Source organism: Panthera uncia, chromosome D2, assembly GCF_023721935.1.
Source record: "Panthera uncia isolate 11264 chromosome D2, Puncia_PCG_1.0, whole genome shotgun sequence".
In the NCBI taxonomy this organism is placed as follows: domain Eukaryota; kingdom Metazoa; phylum Chordata; class Mammalia; order Carnivora; family Felidae; genus Panthera; species Panthera uncia.
Genome location: NC_064818.1, coordinates 37,662,705 through 37,680,982, shown reverse-complemented (window position 1 = coordinate 37,680,982; position 18,278 = coordinate 37,662,705). Strand labels below are relative to the sequence as shown.

At 58.6% G+C, this 18,278-nt stretch overlaps 2 protein-coding genes across 6 annotated transcripts in view; both read right to left on the bottom strand.

Moving 5' to 3' along the window:
- RPS24 (ribosomal protein S24) overlaps nt 1-18,278 on the bottom strand; it is a 1,165,472-nt gene that overhangs the window by 136,181 nt on the left and 1,011,013 nt on the right. The gene's annotated exons all lie outside the window — the stretch shown is intronic.
- ZMIZ1 (zinc finger MIZ-type containing 1) overlaps nt 1-18,278 on the bottom strand; it is a 233,722-nt gene that overhangs the window by 132,800 nt on the left and 82,644 nt on the right. For 3 of the 5 annotated variants that reach the window (XM_049646263.1, XM_049646258.1, XM_049646262.1), the window contains exon 3: nt 14,852-14,931. The exons of 1 other annotated variant lie outside the window; for it this stretch is intronic. The gene's annotated coding sequence lies outside the window, so the exon portion shown is untranslated. The remainder of the gene's footprint in view (nt 1-14,851; nt 14,932-18,278) is intronic. One more of the 5 variants, XM_049646260.1, reaches the window with a different exon arrangement.

The window sequence follows — 18,278 nt, the reverse complement described above, 5'->3', positions numbered from 1 at the left end:
TCCCTCGTCTTTCTTACCTCACAGGACAGGTACTGAGGGCTAATGCTTGAACTCAACTTGGAAGCCCTCAGGATTAGGGGGACAGGGCTTCTCTGAGTTGGAGGGACGCTGTCTGGGGCAGAAGGGGCAGCTGAGGTGCCTCCAAAGACTGGGCAGGCCGGCGCAGGGCGGAGGAACAGCAGAGCAGCGCCAGGAGGCGAGGGGCCAGCTCTCGTCCCCTGTTTACAGTGGAAACACAGACTTGAAAAGGTTTCACTTTTCCACTGTTTTTGTGGCGGTGCTGTGGGGAGCAGGGCTTCCTGAGAGCGAGGCCAGCTTTCTAAGGCCACACCGAGTCCAGCCCCGCGCTGGCCTCTGACAGGAAACATCATGTTTTCAATTTACGGGTCCCTGCCAGGCGCTCCACCAGCCGGCTGTGTGGGGAAAGAACTTCCAGGCCTGGCTGCAGTTGGGAACCCCTGGCAGGCCCGGTGGAGCCCCGGGACCCCAGAGGAGACCCCGTGGGATCCCCAAGTGGCCTTACTTCGGAACAACTCTGGCTGCAGGTGCCTGGCAGCTGATGGGGGTTTGTTAGCAGGTAATGTGCCCGGTGATCCCACCGCACAAGGCGCAATCCCTGGCCTCCTGGCTCCCATGTCGGTGAGCCCTACTCCCTTGATAGACAGACGGGGAAACTGAGGCCCACAGAGAGAAGAGGCTTCCCAATGGTGAAGCAAGAATGACCTCTAACCAGATTGGAAGATTCCCAACCAGACTGGAAGATTCCCAACTGCCGGGGGGAAGATTCTCCCCCTGGCAAAGGGAGACTGTCCCCTGTGACAGTATTGACCGATGATTGCCACCACATGCCTACAAGCGGGCACCGTGATCACATTTGAGCTCAGAACAAGCCTGTGATCTGTCTGACCTTCGTATCTTGCAGATGAGGAAACCGAGGCACAGCGGGGTTTAGGAACCTCTCTAGGATCACGTCGTGGGCAACCACGGAGCTGGGGGCTTCGTGCCGTGCTGCAAAATTCCCTTCTCCACCCCATCCCAGGGCTGCTCTCGGCTCTGTTCCTTGCTGTTTGAAGCTGCCCTAGCCCAGGCTGGCTACAAGCCTCCCACCACACAGGTCCTGCGGGTCCCTCCCCTCTCCAGGTGCTTCTGGAAATTCCTGGTAAACTGCGAAATGCCTGTAGCAGGGGTGTGCATTCAGCCAGTGGGCACTGAATGCCTTGGTCTACACTGACGGGGAGGAGGCTGCGTCCTGGCACCCAGGAGGCCCTCCACGCTGACAGCCAGCTGCCCTGTGCCACGAATGGGCGAGGGGACTGTCAGGAAGACCTCGGGGCTCAATACATCTCTGCTCTTTCTCACCCTGCTAGAATGTCACTTCCCTGAGGGCAGGGGCCTGGTCTCCTGCTCACTGATGTCTCCCAAACACTCAGAAGAGCGCTGGTACACAGGCGGTGTTAAATAAATGTCTGCTGAATGACTGACGGAGGACGGTGGTTGGGCAAGAGGCTCTGCTCACACGGTGGGTTTGGAGAGACCTGGCGGCTCGTCTCATCAGCCACATATTTATGATGTTTCCAGGGGAGGAGGAGACGCGTCCCCGCCCGAACCCAGCGGCCCCAACCCAATGCTCCATGGCGGCTCCCACCCTGGCCCCTCTGCCTAGCGCCCTCCCCGCGCCCGGCTGCTCGCTCTCTGGGCAAATTCCAACACCAGACAAAGGGCACATTTTCAGGGATCATAATCCCTTGCTTGTTTGTGTTTTTCACCAACTGTCCCCTCCCTTCTTCTTCCTATCCAGGGCATTCCTGTTCCCAAACGGGAGCCACCTTCCAGGCGAGTGATGGCCAGGCTTGCACTGGCTCCCAGGAGTCCCGTGAGCTGGGCCAGGGAGGCCCACTATAGACACGGACACAGAACCTTCTCAGCAAGGACAACATCAAGGCTGCCAAGGGGGCGGGTGCTCGGGGCTCCAGCTCCAGGCTGCCCTCCTGCTGGCCGGCCTGCGGGGAGCTGAGCTGTGCCTTCAGGCGTGGGGAGGAACCCGCGCCCCGCCCACAGAGGGGCGGAGACCGTGTGTGCACGCGTCTGGGGAGGGGGGCAACACACAGGCAGGTACATGCCCAGAGAGGGAAAATAAGAGACTGAGAAAAAAGACAGCAAGAGACGCAGCGAGAAAGAGGGCACAAGTCAGGGAAGCACCGAGAGAGTCAGGAAAAGGCCCCGAGACAGCAAACAGGTGTGGATGGGACGCCCCCTGGAGTTGTGCAGCTGCCCTGGGCAGGACAAACACAAGAGAGCCAAGGAAGGAGAGAGACAAAGATGGGTACAGGGAAGAGCCACAGAGGGTGCACGGATGAGCGTGACCGGGAGGCCCGCAGGGGGAGGACAGGGAGACAAGCCAGAGGTACGGAGGGGGCCCTGCGGTAGACACACAGAGCTTGCCACAGACGCACCAGCTCCAAAGCCCTGGCAGACTTTTCTGGGTGCTCTCCTTCCCTGTCCAGGTGCTGCAAGGTCGGCGTCTAGGAACGGAGAAAGACAGGCTGCGGGGCCCCGAGGCACCCCCCCCCCATGCCTTGCTAGGAATGCCCTTGCTCTGTGCCCTCCAAGGCTCAGCGAGGTGTTGCAGGCGACGCACGCTGACCCTTCTCCCTTCCAGCCTTGCCCCCCACTCGTGGTCAGGGGGAGAGCTGGGGCGGAAGGTCAGACGGAGTGGGAGGTGGCAAGCCCCGCCGGAGGGCAGGAGCACAAACAAGGAAGCCCCGGGCCCCTCCGAACCAGCCCCTTCCTGTCTCTGGGTCTCGGTTTCCTCTTGCTAGAGGAGGTGGGATCTGTTGGCCCCTGAGCTCCCCCCAGCCCCTACCACCCTGTGTCTCTGGAATCTCACATTTAGCCGGGCACTGTGTGTACCTCTCTCCACCCCACCCCCGTTTCTGAATGAACTCGTTGACCTCTCCCATTCCCGGCCCCCACCAGGCTTGCATTTGAAAGGCCAGACGTGCAGAAGGACGTCGTCGCAGCTACAGCCGGGCTCCCCGCCATGAGCACCTCTTTCCCGCCAGCATCCAGGGGAGCAGAGCCACTACCTGCCCGCGTGCTATCTCTGGGCTCCCACAAGCTGCATTTCAATGATAGTTCAGTGAGAAGTGACGCGCCGTGTCCTTCTGTGTCGGTGTCCTTGCTGGCTCCTCGCTGCCCCCTGAAGAGCATGTGAGCCACTGGACCTCATTACAAACCGTTGCTCCCACTCCCCTCCCTGCAGCCAACAACTGCGTGCTGGCTGTGCCCTATGTCTTCTCACACTGTTCCATCTACTTTGTCCTGGCCTTTCCCTGCAACTCCCAGCGGGAGCTGTGTGTCTCTGGCCCCCCCAAAGCTGAGCTGCCCTGGTTGCAAGGCTCCGAGTTGATGCTTGGGAAGGGCTCTGGGCCCTGATCTGGGGAGGCCTAACCCATGGCGATGCTGGCTGCTTCAGCAAGCCCAGCTGAACCTGGGGAACACACCCTCCACCTGCCTGGTCCTTCTGGGCCACAGGAAGGAAGCCTTTTTCTTCTCATTTTATGACCAAGAGGAAGAGCCTCTGGGAGGTCAGGTGATGGGGCCTTACACAGCTTGGGACCTGAAAGTTCAAGATACCTGGTTTGTCGGAGACAAAACCCATCTATCTCCAGGAAGCCACCTCTGATCTTCCTGGTTGGCAGGGGCTCTCCCCTGGCAACGCCCAGAGCAGGTCCTCGGTGCCCTGAGTCTGGTTGGGCTCAGGCTTGAAAGTCACATGGAGCTGGGTTCAAGTTCTAACCCCATCTCCCAAGGGCTGTGTGACCATATGACTGTATGACTTAACTTCTCTGCCCAACAGTTTACTCACTTGCAAAATAGGCTTTAGGAAAATTAAATTAGATAATGTATATAAATTATACGGTGCAGGTGCTGATTAACACAGCTATCATTAGGACTACCCAAAACCACACACACACACACACACACACACACACGCACAGGGCGATAGCACAGTGATTAACAGCAACAGCAAGGATTCGGTCTTAAATCCTGGCTGCATGACCCTGGGCAAGTCACTTCTCTCTCCATTTGCTGAACAAGGTCTATTCTTAAAATTCTTCCTTATTACTATCCAGGAGACCCCTCTCCAAACCCCTAAAAAAGCAGCAGGTTGTCCTTGGAGCCTGAGGGATCTGCTGGCAACCGGGACACACAGGCTGTCCCCCTGAACCTTCGCAATCTTCTATACTCACAGCCACCAAGCTCTTGCCACCCCCCAGAAGCTCCGCAACCCTCTCTGACAGAGCCAAGAATGTCCAGCGTGGCCCAGCCCCAGGGGGAGGCAGCCCAGTGTCTGGTCAGTGGGTTCTTCGTGCAGAAGGGGCAGATTTAGAAAAGTCCTACTGCACTGAGATTAAGTGCCTGTTGAATCTCCCATCTGACTCACGGCCTCCTCCCCTCCTCCTGGGCTGGCCCCACAGTCATTACCATTTAAACACCTAAATTATCAAAAGGCTCGCAGGTAATTTACTTGCATTACAAAAGCCCGATTCAGGGGAAGGGCCCATTCTCTAACCACTGGGTGTTCACCTTCCCACAAAGCTGGGAAGGGACCAGAAGGACCTGTGTACAGAGCGATCATGGACGATTTCAAATGATTTCTCAGAGTCTGTGTCTTCCTTCTTTGGGTCAAAACAGATGTTCCACACGTTGGCAGTGAGGGCTGGGTGGGATGAGCCCCACGGGAGAGTCACAGTCAGACATCACGAGTTCCTATCCTGGCTTTGCCGCCTGGAGACTTCGGCTATCTTCCTAACCACCTCCTGCCTCAGTTTCCTCACCCATCACATGGAGATGATGCTGGTCCCACCTCAAAGGGTGTCAGACCAAGGGAGATGACGCACTCCCTGCTGGCATCATTATTATTTCTTTTATTTTTTTTTTAATGTTTATTATTTATTCTTGAGAGAGTTAGAGAGACAGAGCATGAGCGGGGGAGGGACAAAGAGAGAGGGAGACACAGAATCCGAAGCAGGCTCCAGGCTCTGGGCTGTCAGCACAGAGCCCGATGCGGGGCTCAAACTCGTGAACACTGAGACATGACCTGAGCCAAGGTTGGACGCTTAACCCACTGAGCCACCCAGACACCCCGGCATCGTTATTATTATCGCTCTCGTTATTAGTACTAAGGGCCCTGGAGCTCCGCTGTCCTCTGCCTTTCAGTGACACACGTGTGATGGGTAGTCATTTTCTCCCTGTCCCAGAGGCTGTAGGGCGGCTGGGTCTGTCTTGGGGGTGTCCTGAAGGCGTGTACAAGCATGCCCCTCGAGGCCCCCACTGCAGCTGGGACCTGAGCAACTTGGCCCACCGAGTCCTCACTCTGTCAGGAGCCACAATGTGCCCCTGGGCACCTCCTAGGTAAGCAGGCATCTCCTACCCCGGGTTCTGAAGAATTACTCGGGCTGCTCTGGGCTCTGCCCCCCCTGCCTCCTGGTCTCTGTTGCGACCTGGGTTCTCACTTGTCAGATGGCCAAGTGCGTGCCATGTACCCTTCGCCCAATCAGCATTTGCCGAGTGCCCGTCCTGCACTGCTCATTCCCACCACAATTACAGGACAGCCACCCCTGTACGGCTCATTCGCTCAGCAGATACATGGCCTACGAGGTGCCAGGCTGAAGCCCGTGGCTGCTTCAATAGCATAGCCCCAGCCTTGCTCTGTCCAGCGGCCTCCCTGCTGTTCCTTGCCACAGGTGTGTTCCCACCGGTGCTCTGGGACACAAATGCCATCACCCAGCCACCTCCTCCCCCAACCCCCCCACCCCCACCCCCAAGCACAAGCTCACAGTATACTGCACTCACCTGCCCAAGCAGGCGCTTATCCGGGGTCCTGGTCTGGGCGATACCCTGACCTAAGCCTATGCTTTTCCTGCCTCACCTTCAGCCCCACTGGAAATCCTCAGAATCCTTTGAGTGTCAGTCTGCTCCAGCCAGCCTCCTCCGGGAAGCCTTCCATATCCCATACTTCTCAAGAGCTCCTTCTCCTTGATCTCAACACCTTCCTGGTCCCAGAGCACTGGGTATGACTAATTCTCTTCCCTGCAAGCGAACTTTGGCTTAGGCTGTGTCAACCTAAGGGCTGGCCTAGGGTCTTCTGTTGCCTTATCTCCCCAAGAACTGAGCACAGATCCAGGCAAATAGTAGGTGCTTACTAAATACTGCTGCCTTACTGCTTACAGAGGGAGAGTGTGGGGAGGAGGAACCGGCTTATGCAAAGGGCTTGAGGTGGGTCTGGTACCAGGCGCCGGGTATGAACCGAGGGCCCGGCTGGGCTCCTGGCCCAGGGAGGAGATTGAGCCGCCCACCCCGGCCCACACCCAAGGCTGGCTATGTAAGCTGGATGCCAGTGGTCACAGGAGCCCTGCTCCCTCGTCTGAGTGACAGCCCAGCCCAGACTCTGCGCCCCAGGTCCTGACATCATCCCAGTTGTGGGGGGGGGGGGGGGCGGGGGGACGGGTGAACGCCTAGATGGTGAATAATTCCTCCTCTGTCACCTGCCAGGCCCTAGCCGCCTCAAACAAGGTCTCATTAGGACAGGACCGGTGTTTTCACCTCTGCTTATTAACTCCCTTGAGCACCAGCGAGTGGAAAATGGGAGGGAGCCAGGGAGTGAGAGCCTTTTCATTCTGGCTCATGTTGCCCTCAGCGTGGATATTCCTGGAAACTTTCCATGGGGGCTGTCCTGGCTGGGGTGGGGGACTGGGAGCTAAGCAGGGGCTGTTGATTCAGGCTGACAGTGCAGATCAAAGAAGGGCCCAGTGTTTCGGGAGCAGGCAGCCCCTTGGTCCCTGTCCTGAGATGGCCCCATTTCATCCCAGGAGCAGCAGAGGGCTGGTTTAGGGCTCAGGCCTTGTGGTGGGTGGGGGAGAATATCCATCCCAGAAAGACGGCCCAAGGGGAGGTGTGGTGGGTGGCAGGCACGGCCCAGAGACCAGACTGCAAGCCAAGAAGCCTGGGTTCCAGCACTGCTCCCCATTTCTCCCCAGGTGACCTAGCAACTCATTTTCCTCCTGGGGCCTCAGTTTCCCCATTGATAAAGAGGGGGCTCCACAAGGCCACCCCCTAGTTCTGACACTCCAGGCCTCTGTGTGTGTCCACTAGTAAAGCTCTGAGGCCCCTCGGAGGAGCCAGATAACCCCACTTCATCCTGCCTCCCTCGGCTGGCTCTGAGTTAGCGGTCTATCTCAGCGTGCAGAAGACATTTCCAATCTGAGTGGATTCGGCAGATGCCTGCTGATCTGAAAGCCTCCTGGAAGGCCCAGGGGAACTACCACTAAATGACACATCACGTCCAGGGAACAGCTTCTCTGTCCCTGGGGCTCTGGGGCTGGCCAGCGGCTGATGACCCGAATGTTCTGTGGCCAGAGGGAATGGGGCTGAAACCCAGAGGTCTGCCTCAGGGGTCCTGGCAGAGAGGACCCCAGGGAATGTCCTTCTTATTATCATGGGGTTGGAAGAATAGGAAGAGCCCTTACAGATCGCCGAAACCCCTGGTGAATTCAGGAGAAAACTCAGCCACAGAGAGCGACAGGTTTGCCCAAGTTCAATCAGGAAGGCCATGACACTGTCCAGGGCCCAACCTCTAGGCCAGCTCCCCTTTACAGGCATCCATGTGTCCCAGACTGGCATGATCATAGGTGTTAAATGGGGCATTGGTTAAAAATTCAGAACCCTAGGCCCAACTCCAGACCTACAGAATCGGACTCCAAGAGAGACACCTGAGAATCTGCATTTGAACAAGTGCCCCTGGTGATCTGTGTGTGTTGGCACTTTGGGGAAGTACTGTGTCTCCATGTGGAATCGCCATCCTGAAAGTTTCCACTGGAGAGCTCCAGAGAGGACCCAGGAGGCCGGTATCCTGGGGAGGGAGGTATCTGGCTGCCAGACTCGATGCCAACCTCAAGCAGATGTTCCAGTGCTGAGGGGTGGGGGCAGCTCCCTGAGGGCATCCGTCTTCCATTACCAGAGAAGGCTGGTGCCACACAGGGCTGCTGGCACCCCTGGCAGGCAGGCAGGCCTCTCCCCACTTGTAGATTTTCTCATCTATGATCTAACAGAGGGTATCAGAGATGAAGCAACTTGTCCAGACTCACCCAGCTGACAGGTGGCAAGGCAAGGTCTTGAACCCAGAACCACCTGTTCCTGAAACCCATGCTTTAACCCCGTGTCATAAAGCATCCCTCACCACACTGAAGTGTACATGCATGAGCAAACCCTTATGGGAGGTGATGAGCTCCCCAGCAGTGGAGGTATGCAAGCCGCAGCTGAAGGAGCCCCTGGCAGGCATGGGATGACCTGGACCAGCCCTCCTGGAGCTGCGACGGGACAGGCGAAGCTGGCCAGGGGATGTGGGTGTTTTTGTTGCGTTTCTTCCACACACAGAGAAAAATGTTTTGGGTTATTTACAAGTGTTAGTTCATCAAAGTTCTGGCTCAGTGCTTGGCCACCCTGGAGCTGCTGGGCGGAGGATGGTCGGGAGCCTTGGCTGAGAGGGCATCTGCCGGGAGCAGAGACGGTGGGGGTGCAGGGGGCTGGCTCCCCAGGCCAGGGTGACCCAGGGCGGTTGGGAGTCGGGTGGAGGTGGGGCTGAGAGACCTCACCAGGGGCCACCCAGTGAGACCCGTCACACACTAGGCTGTCCCACCGGCCAACCAGAGCGTGGGCCAGATGGGGGCAGCACGGGAGCATCCCACCGGGGTTATGAAGCAGAGATGCTCCCACAGGCTCTTAAAGAGGCCCCCAAAGAGCCTCGGGGAAGCAGCGGAGGGTCCCAAACAGCTGTGAGGCAAGATGTGCTGCTTCCCAAACCGGAACGGAAGAAGGGTGAGAAGCACTTAACAGGAAAGACAGATGTGAGGAAAAAGCTTTCACACGATCGCATTAACCGGAGTGGTGGGCATGGGACCGGTGCTCCCCAGTCAGCTCTCTGGGAGTTATGTGGTCCCTATAACCCCAGGGGCTCTGGAAGGTTCTCAGGGCAGTCTGCCCAGGAGCCTCAGTAGATGGACACCTGAGGGACCACACTGAGGTCACCGTCTCCTCCCCACGCCTGCACTGGCCACAGCCCAGGACCGAGACACCTGACAAATGGACCTGCTGGCTGGGGAGCTGGGGGCTGAAAGGACAAGCATGCACCACGAGGCACACACAGACTCAGAATCCTTCTTAACACAGCCCACCCGGCGCATTAAGAACGGGCACACCCGGGGCACCTGGGTGGCTCAGTTGGTTAAGCGTCGACTTCGGCTCAGGTCATGATCTCGCGGTCCGTGAGTTCGAGCCCCGCATTGGGCTCTGTGCTGACAGCTCAGAGCCTGGAGCCTGTTTCGGATTCTGTGTCTCCCTCTCTCTCCGACCCTCCCCCGTTCATGCTCTGTCTCTCTCTGTCTCAAAAATAAATAAATGTTAAAAAAAAAAAAATTTAAGAACTGGCACACCAGATAAAATCTTGCCGTCCCCAAAGAAAACTAAGGGCACACAGGTGAGTGCCTGCAGGCTCCCTGCCTGTTCAGCATAGGCGTACTAGGAGCCATGCCTGGTGGATGGGGGACAAGGTTCAGTATGCCCCGAGCCTTCTTTGAGGGGTTTCCAGCCCCACAGGGGAGACAGCAGGTGGCTGGCATGGAGGAGCAGAGACAAGGAAAAGCCATGGGTGCAGGGGGCTGAAGGATGGGCTAGATGTGTCTCATGGGGCTAGCTCAGCACGCATAAGCTCTGCAGCCCTCGGCAGGTGGGAGGAGGTAGCCCTTGGGAGGGGGGTCCTCCTTGGGCTGTGGCCCCAGCCCTGCCTGTGGTGGGGGACCCGGGGCAGGGGGAGGATGAGCTCAGCACCTGAACCTTCCAAGACTTCCTGCCACAATCCCTAGGCAGAGGCAAACAAGAGACCAGCTGTCAACAGAGCAGGCAGCAACGTGCAGCCGGTGGGGACTGCAGGTCCCAAAGGGGGAAACTGGCTCCAGAGGGCACAGGACTCTGGAGGGGCTTTTCTGCTGCTGGTGTGCCCCTGGGAGGTCCCTCCAGGCCAGCGGGGGCGGGGCCGGGATCTGCAGGGACAACTCCCTCCTCCCCCTCCCGCTTTCGGAGCTTTGCCTGCCCCAGGCATCTCCCCACCGTGTGGGAATCCTCCACAGACACGCACTTGGGCGCCTCTGCAGTTCAGACTGCGTCCTGGATGGCGCGGCAGGAGGACAGGGGCCATCCTCTCTTCCTGGGTGCTCAGACCCCCTGAACCCCAGTGCTCTAGGCTGTATGCTGTGCGTGCAGTGATAAGGCGCAGCACTGATCCCCGTGTGGCTCACCCTGTGTTGGTCCCCTTGGTCTAGGGCTGTTTGGGGATTCGGTGGGGAAGCACCAGGACCCCAGAACCCACGGTGAGGGAAATGGAACCCTCACAACATGTCCCCTCTCTTTGAAGGTGTGGTTGCCTAGGTACTAGCCACCGTCCTGTCCACCTCAATTTACCTTTATGACCAGTGCCCCATGCCCCGTGCCCCAGTTCCTTACTTGGAACTGCAGAAAGGTAGCAGAGCCTTGCCTACAGGGAAGGCACGCACTCACCCTGCCAACTCTTATCTGCAAGACTGCCTTTCCCAGCCTCAGTTTCCCCACCTGCGAATGAGGGAACCCCACGGGGCCGCTGAACACCTGCGTCTGCAGGCGGTGTAGGCGTTAAATACACACCAGGTGTCAAAGACTCAGGAGGAAAAAAGAGCACAGAGGAGCCAATAGGTTATCCTTCCAATACACAGTCAAGACAAAAGAGAAGATAAGGGGGCAGGCAGTCTAGAAGCACAGGAGCATAAAGAGGGTTCGGAGTGGAGAGAGTTCAGGGAGGAAAGGAGCAGGGCCTCTGGGAAGCGGAGGGCGTGGGGCCCAGGGGGTGTGGAGGCCACATCTGACCCTGTAGAGGAAGCACGGCTTGAGGAAGGCTCCAAAAGTTTCCAGCCACACAGCAACGCGGGTGGAGGGCTTTCAAGGCAGAAGGAAGGGCAGGAGCAAAGGTGCCATGGTGGGGACGTGTCGTAGAGGTGAGGAGGGGGCAGCACAGGGAAGCGGCAGCCCAGGGCACTGGCGGACAGCTAGCGTGTGACGCGGCCCTGCAAGGAGGCTGGGGCCGGCGGTGGTGGCTTCGAGTGCCAGGCTGAGTCTGCCGGTGCACGGCGGCTGGCGCTCCCAGGGAGTCTGACGGCCAGGGATGGGGGCCGAGGGAGCTTCCAGAAGGCGTCCAGGTGAATGGAGGTGTCCAGCCACCAGAACACAGCAGCCTACCTCACAGACCGCTGAGACCCTCAGGCCCGTGGTTCTCTGGGAGGCCACCCTCTGGTTCCTTCTCCCCTCGGGAGAGGACAACTTATTTATTCATGAGCACACACTGGCTCCCGCCAGGCAGCCAGCTCTCGGACACCTCACTTCTAATTACAGCAGGAGTTTTATTAGCGCTGGAGGGCAATGCCAGGCTCCAACCGCCCCTGTGAGTGGACACACGCCCCCTCTCGCTTCCCTGCTTTAGCCTGCAGCCAGAGGCCCAGGTGCCCAGGACAGCACAGGGCAGCCGGGAGTTTGGGCTCCATCCCGAGTGGTCGGCACGGGGGGTCCCTGGAGACGGGATGGCATCTGCTCCAGCTCAAGGCCACACGGAGCGCACAGCCTCCGAAGCCGGGAGTGCGGGGCACTGCCTTGGATACCTCCAAAGAGCAGGGTGGGCGTTGGGGGAGCCGTGTGCCGCCAGAGCTGCAAGAACAAGGCTCAGGGCGGCAGGTTGGGAGCCCGGGAGGTCTCAGTTCTGCTGAGTCCTGGCAATGACAGAGGCGATGACACAGAGCAGACGCAGAGCAGATGTCTGCGGGGACGCCTGGCTAGGAGTGTCTCTGAGGGTAAGGAGAGCGGAAGTGAGAAGGTCCTGGGGCTCAGAGAGAAATTCCAGAGGGGGCTCAAGGGGGAGCACTGGACGTGGCACAGGGAGAAAGTGGGTGAGCTAAGGGGGCAGAGTGGGGGTGCCTTTGTGAGGAGACAGGGGGAGCCGGGCAGGAGAGAAGCACGGGCACACAGAGAACCAGAGACAGACAGACACGCACGCGCCTCCTTCCTTCTGGAGGGAACAGGCACCAAAGTGCAAAGCACAGGTGTCCTCCATGGACAACCCTTCTTAGAGGCCTCTTCCAGCCTTCCCCAGGGGACCTCTGGGCAGGGGCTCCCCTCTCTGCTCGTCCAGCCTCCCACGTCCACCCTGGAGCACCTCATGTTCTCTTTCAAACTCAGGGATGCTCTGCACGCCCTCCCACCCAGTCTGCTGCCTGACTGCCCTGTGCGGCTCCAGCTTGCATACTTTTGGCGACGAGGAGCTCACTACCCACTCAGAGGGCAACTGAAAAAAATCTCCAGATGGCTCAGACTCTTGGAAAGCTGAACTTGAGGATGCCAGGGAGACGGTGTGGCTGCCATGGAGGGGCCCGAGCTCTGCTGGGCCAGTCCGCTGGGCAAGGCTGTCCTTTAACATTAGCTTGCAGAGTGAAAGAGCTGGCCCCTCACTCCAGCTGTTGCTCCAAATTATAATAGGACCAGGCACCAGGATGTGGCAGTGAACAAACATCATCACAGTATCCGTTTCTAGTCTGGCACCTGCCCTTCGCCCATTTTACAGGTGGCAAAGCTGAGTCTGGGGAGAGGCAGTGACTTGCTCAACGAGCCCCAGGGAGCTGACGGTGAAGGGCAGAGCCTCGCACAGGCTACTGCAGGCACTGACCATCTGTCAGCCCCAGGAAGAAAAGGAGGAGAGGCATGTCCGCCACCCCACCCCCAGCCGTTTCTAGGACACTGAGGTATTGATTACCACCCTTGCCTTGGAGTGGTTTTCTTTTCTTTTCTTTTTCCATCAAGGCTTTCTAGTCTGCCTTTTTTTTTTTTTTAAATAAACTCCAAGCCGCTCCTATGATTAATTACCAGCTGCCTAATGCTCCGCCACTAGCAATTTCTGGAAAGGGAATGAATTACCTTGAAACACATCCGAAAAGAGAACCCACCGTGAAGGAGAATTCAGAGGTTACCTCACAATTAGCAGTGGGTCCCCCTAGCCTTATCGAGTTGCCGGCAGGCCCTCTGGGGAGGGGCGGTCGCCAGCCTTCAGGGGCCACCCTGGTTCCTGAGGGCAGCGGGGCTTGGAGGGCCAGGCCAAAGCACAAGGAGGAGAAGGAGGCGGTTTCCTGAGCACCTACCTCAGGCCGGCCTGTGGCTCCGCCCCTGGTCTCTAAGGCATCATGGGCCGCTTCATTCCACAGTTCAAATCCCCATGCTGCTACTTACAGCTCTATGGGTTTCTTAACCACTTTGAGCCTCTGGAGAAAGGACGAGGCACTAAACACACCTCCTCACGGGATTACTGCGGGGAGAAATATGTATTTAAGGAGCATGGTGCCTGGTACACAGTAGACTCTCACTAAGCTCTAACATTTAAAAATATTTCAGGCTTCCGAGCGTCGCCGTAATGGCCTTCCCAGCAGGGCTGGTATAATTATCCCTGTTTTCTGATGAGAACCCTGGCCCCCACTCTCACGAAAGTGAAAGTCTTGCCTAAGGTCACGAGCCGATGGCAGGGAGCCGGGACCTCCTGCAGCCCTGCCCCTTGGTTCCAGAGCCTGACTGAAGCGTGCAGCATCCCAGGGCTTGCCTGGCCCTGTGTCTGGGCACCTACGAGCACGGGGGCCTCAGGAGGGGAGTTGAGGGCAGCAGGGACATGATCAGGCAAGGCCTCATGCCAGAGCAAAGACTCTGCCTCCCCCCGCTGGGCCCCAGAGCCTTGGGACAAAGGGCCCTGGCCCAAGTCAGCACTTTTGTGAAGGCCTCTCATCTCTGGGTTGGGAACCACAGAGTAAAGAGGGATTACACAGGTCACCCTCTGGCACGGGGCCAAGTGCGATCAACCCTAAAATGCCTCTCTGTGATGAGACACGCTGGTGTCCAGGCCAGAGGCAGGGCCGGGAGGCTCAGCCTCAGAACCTTCTGGTTCCTGCTGCTCTTGGGAGCTTCCTGGGAGCCCCTACCCCCTCATTATGTTGGATGACCAGTCCGTGTCCATCCTGGCATTGCTGGGCGCTCAGGGAGGAGGGGATGCGGGAGCTGCGGTGTATGGAAAGAAGGAAGGGTCCCAGGATTCTTGACAGTGACTCTGACGTGTCCTCCTGAGCGCCTCTGGTGCCAGGTGTGTCCACGCACCTGTGCGGGCAGGTGATGGGAACCCATCCCATTTTTACAGACAGGTAAATCAAGGCACAGAGAAACCGCACAAGGCCACGGTGGACAGGTGGCAGAGCCAGGATTTGAACGCAGTCACTCTTGACTCCAGAGCCCAGAGATTCGTGCATGCACCTCAGCGTGTTTGCGGGAGACAAGGAGATGGCCAGACACACCGCCCATTTCAGCAAATAGGCCTTTCTGCTCACCCAGGCCTCTTCCTGCGTGGCAGCCATGTTGCTTGGCATACGGGGCCCACGCGTCCCGGGCTGAGTGGTACAGACACAGGTGCTGTGCCAAGGCTGGGGACCCCAAACCTGCCCCTCTCCCTGGGTGCTCTCCCCCAGCCCTTCCCCGGCAGGCACTCTGGAGAAAGGCCAGGTCCCAGAGGCCTCTGGGGCCGACGAGGTCTAAGCAGGGGGCAGAGCAGCACCCAGTCCCGCCCACCAGGGCCAAGGCCCAGTCAAAGGCTGGGTATGCCAGGGCTAACACCTAGTCACTACTCAGGACGCGCCTGCCCCTTCTCCAAGCACCTGGGCCAAGCCTTCCCCACCCGCCGCACACCTACCTCAGTGACCCGCGAACCACCAGCGTCCCACGTCTGGTCAGCAGTGCTCAGCCCCCGCACCTCACTGCAGTTCCATCCTGCTGCAAGGGGAAGGGGTGGTCAGAGGGGCCCCTCGCGGCAGCCCTGGAACCGATTGGGCTGCCACTTCCCCCCCCCCCCCCCCCCCCCACCCCCACCTACTGGGCAAAACCAAGTCATCCCCATTTGACAGATGGAGAGTCAGAGGGGCTGAGCGGAAGAGGGGCATAATCATGGAGTGCCCTGACACCAACAATCCCCTGACACCCCCATCTGCCCGTTACCAGCTATGTGGATATGCCCCTGGCCTCCCTGGGTTTTGGTTTCCTCACCTGTCAAATGGGATCACAAGCTCTCTCAGGCCTTCTAGGAGCATCTAAGGACATACGGGGACAGAAGCACTCAGTGTTGTTCATTCGTTTGCTCAAGAAACACTGAACAAACATCCTGAGCTGTGAATGGGATGGGGGTTCCTGTCCCTGTGGGGGTTCCAACAGTTAAACGCTACATAATTAGAAGGGGCATCTGCCAGAAAGAATGGGTACAGGGGCTACACAACATGGAGTCAAGGTTCAGGGGAGCCTCCCTGGGGAAGTAAAGTCAAAGGATGAGCCAGAAGAGAGGCAGGCCAAGATGCATGGAACAGCAGTCCAGGCAGAGGGACCAGCATATGCGAAGACTCAAAGACAGGGAAGAAAGCCTGCTTCAGTGAAGGACTTGAGAGCGGGCGGGTGGTAGGTGTGATGAGGGAAGGAGAGGTGGGGTGAGTGGGGGTCAAGGGGCATGGCCAATCACTGAGAGCCACGGGAGGGTCTGAACAGCCGAGGGATATAACCCTAGTTCCAGTTTGAAAAGATTCCCATGGCTGCTGGGGGAGAAGGGCTTGGGAGGGACCCTGGGAGGCAGGGAGACCGGCATGTAGGCTGTTCTGGGGGTCCAGACCAGACAGAGTGGTGCTCATAGCAGAGGGAACAGCAGGCAGAGAGGCAGGGGTGCACTGGGTATGTGGAGATGTCAGAGGGAGGGAGAAGGCATGGACACCCTGGTCCCCTGTCCCCCACTGTTGATTATCCTCACAGTTGGGGGGTAGGTTCCGACCCGCCCACCTCCTCAGGGGCCACCCGTGCTTTTTACTCTGTTCCACCTCCCTACAGATCCTGGAGGACCAGACCCAAGGGCCTGGCAGGTGGACTTCTCTGGAGTCCCGGCTGCAGGGTGCCAGCCACAGAACCCCAAGTTTGGGTCCCAGCTTTGAAGGTGCCTCCCCGGGGGGCTCCAGGCAGCTGCCACGCTCCATAGGCCTGCACATCCTCCTCTAAGAAATGGGAAACCAGGCTGCGGGCTGAATGCCTCTCGGGACGAGCCCCATGGCTAACAGAGGGAGAGGGAGTGTGCAGGCCACATTAGTTGTGGGCTCTCACACATGCCAGGGGGCCGCTGGAGGCCTCAGACCTGGCCCACCCCACTGGGCAGTGGGAGAGAAGTGGGTGCTGTGGCTGGTTCAAGTCTGTGTTTCGCCCTCTTACCAAGTGTGGGGCTTAGCACAAATTTGTTAATTAAACCCTTCCGTGCCTCAGTTTTCTCATCTGTGGGATGGGAACACAGGGAGTAGCACACATGAGGGCCGGAGGGGCAGGTATGTCAGCTGAGCCATAAATGACCTTGCAGGGGCTGGTGCTGGGTTCTATGGAGCATTAGGCCCCAAAGCACCAAGCCCCCAAAGCCAGGGCTGACATCCCCGCCCCAGCAGGGAAAGACAACGTCTCTGCGTCCTGACCCTTTGGCTCTGGCAGCCCCCAAACTTCTCGCCGTGGGAACAAAAACAGCACGTGTATTCAGAGGCTCTGACTCTCCCATTTTTCAGAGGAGGAAACTGAGGCCTGAAGAGAGGCAGCGCCCACCCCCATCCCAGGGACACGCAGCAAGTCAGTGGCTGGGGCAGAACCGGAATCAGCCTCCTGCCTCCCCACCACCCACAGCTCAGGCCTTTCCCAGAGGCGAGCTGGCCCGCAGACCCGCTGACAAAGAGAAAATAATTATTTTGGCAGCTGAGATAGAAGCCAGAGCCGGAAAGTCCTCGCTCACACAGTAAGCAACGTCCAGGCCCCAAGGAACGACACCCGCCCATCCTGCCGCTTCGGGGTACTCCAGCTCACGGTGGCTCCGCGCGGGCCCCGTGGCCCTCAGCCACCCAGGCTCTTTGTTGGGCCCGTGCAGAGGGGCAAACAGACCAGAGAGGGGAAGAGATATACCCAAGGTCACACAGCGAGCGCACAGAGATAGGCTGGGGGCTATCAACTTCCCTGTGAGCCTCGGAGGGGCGGGGAGTGGGGAGACAGCCTGGCCAAGGCAGCCTCTGACTATGAAGGCCAGAAGGGCAGAAAGGGGCTTGCAGACTGCAGCTCAAACCATGCTTTCATTCTCATTGTGTGTCTGGAGCTCCCAGGGGCAGGGCAGGACAGGGCAGGGTGGGAGCCCATTTTGCAGAGCAGGAAACCGAGCTCTGAGGGAGGACAGCGTGGCCAGAGGTATCACAGCTGGAGAGTGGCAAGGCTGGGCCTGGGACATGGCAAAGGTCACTCTGGGGTGGGGAGTGTCCCAGGACCCAGATACCTTCCACACACACCCACCTTCCCGACCTTTCTTCCTGCAGGGATGCCCTGGGAGGACCCGGGCCTGAGGGGAGGTACAGGACTAGCTGCTTGGGGCTGAGGCTGACCCAGAGTAGACGCAGGGCCAATCCGGGATTGCTGGAGGGCCAAGGTGCCTGTGCCACAGGCCATCCAGGATATGGGGCACCCTGGAGACTCTGTGCCTGTGGCTCCAGGCCTGTGGCTAAGTGACTGGTTGTTCCCTACAACTGCCGAAGGTTCGGAACCCACGTTCTGGGCTGGAGCCCTGGTCTTGTCCTCAGTGGTGAGGTCAAGAACAAGGGTGGGCAGAGCTGGATTGGAATCCCTGGTTTGCCCTTTAATGCTGGGTGACCTTGAGCAGGTCACTTGGCCTCTCTGAGCCCTCATCTCCTTTCTAAACAGAGACTGGTGACCCCTCTAGCTGTTCACCCATCAGCGAGGCTTCGAGCTGACCTTGTAGAGCCCAGTATTGGCCAGAGCATTCACTTACCCACAGGCCACTGGGGGAGGGGGTCAGACTGCCCAGTGTGGTCTGTAGGCAGGTGGCCGTACCGATGGCATCCCTGAGCCGGAGTTCAGGGTTCCGGTCACGTGCTGCTAATCACGTGAACACATGTGCTCCTTGGGCCCTGGTGGCTGTGACAGCTTAACGCGAAATGGGCGTGTCAATACAGGTGCCACGTAGGAAGGAACAGGTCAGGGGATGGTGGCTGTTAAAAGTTTGAAGGAGGGGGAAATTACTCAAGGTCATAAGTGGCCAAGTTGGGACCAAAACG